The following is a 1,299-nucleotide window of genomic DNA, read 5'->3' on the forward strand; positions in this document are numbered from 1 at the left end:
TTTGACGCCTTACTATACTATGACGTTTTTTATGACATTTTGAGGTCGAAAAAAATTTTGACTTTTTTTGTCCGAAAAAAAACGCCATACTATACTATGACGTTTTTTATGACATTTTGAGGTCGAAAAAAATTTTGACTTTTTTTGTCCGATTTTGACGCCTTACTATACTATGACGTTTTTTATGACATTTTGAGGTCGAAAAAAATTTTGACTTTTTTTGGCCGAAAAAAACGCCATACTATACTATGACGTTTTTTATGACATTTTGAGGTCGAAAAAAATTTGGACTTTTTTTGGCCGAAAAAAAACGCCATACTATACTATGACGTTTTTTATGACATTTTGAGGTCGAAAAAAATTTTGACTTTTTTTGTCCGATTTTGACGCCTTACTATACTATGACGTTTTTTATGACATTTTGAGGTCGAAAAAAATTTTGACTTTTTTTGTCCGAAAAAAAACGCCATACTATACTATGACGTTTTTTATGACATTTTGAGGTCGAAAAAAATTTTGACTTTTTTTGTCAGATTTTGACGCCTTACTATACTATGACGTTTTTTATGACATTTTGAGGTCGAAAAAAATTTTGACTATTTTTGTCCGATTTTGACGCCTTACTATACTATGACGTTTTTTATGACATTTTGAGGTCGAAAAAATTTTTGACTTTTTTTGGCCGATTTTGACGCCTTACTATACTATGACGTTTTTTATGACATTTTGAGGTCGAAAAAAATTTTGACTTTTTTTGTCCGAAAAAAACGCCATACTATACTATGACGTTTTTTATGACATTTTGAGGTCGAAAAAAATTTGGACTTTTTTTGGCCGAAAAAAACGCCATACTATAGTATGACCTTTTTTATGACATTTTGAGGTCGAAAAAATTTTTGACTTTTTTTGGCCGAAAAAAACGCCATACTATACTATGACGTTTTTTATGACATTTTGAGGTCGAAAAAAATTTTGACTTTTTTTGTCCGATTTTGACGCCTTACTATACTATGACGTTTTTTATGACATTTTGAGGTCGAAAAAAATTTTGACTTTTTTTGTCCGATTTTGACGCCTTACTATACTATGACGTTTTTTATGACATTTTGAGGTCGAAAAAAATTTTGACTTTTTTTGTCCGAAAAAAACGCCATACTATACTATGATGTTTTTTATGACATTTTGAGGTCGAAAAAAATGTTGACTTTTTTTGGCCGAAAAAAACGCCATACTATACTATGACGTTTTTTATGACATTTTGAGGTCGAAAAAAATTTGGACTTTTTTTGTCAGATTTTG

Source organism: Toxotes jaculatrix, chromosome 16 (assembly GCF_017976425.1).
Source record: "Toxotes jaculatrix isolate fToxJac2 chromosome 16, fToxJac2.pri, whole genome shotgun sequence".
NCBI classification, from domain to species: domain Eukaryota; kingdom Metazoa; phylum Chordata; class Actinopteri; family Toxotidae; genus Toxotes; species Toxotes jaculatrix.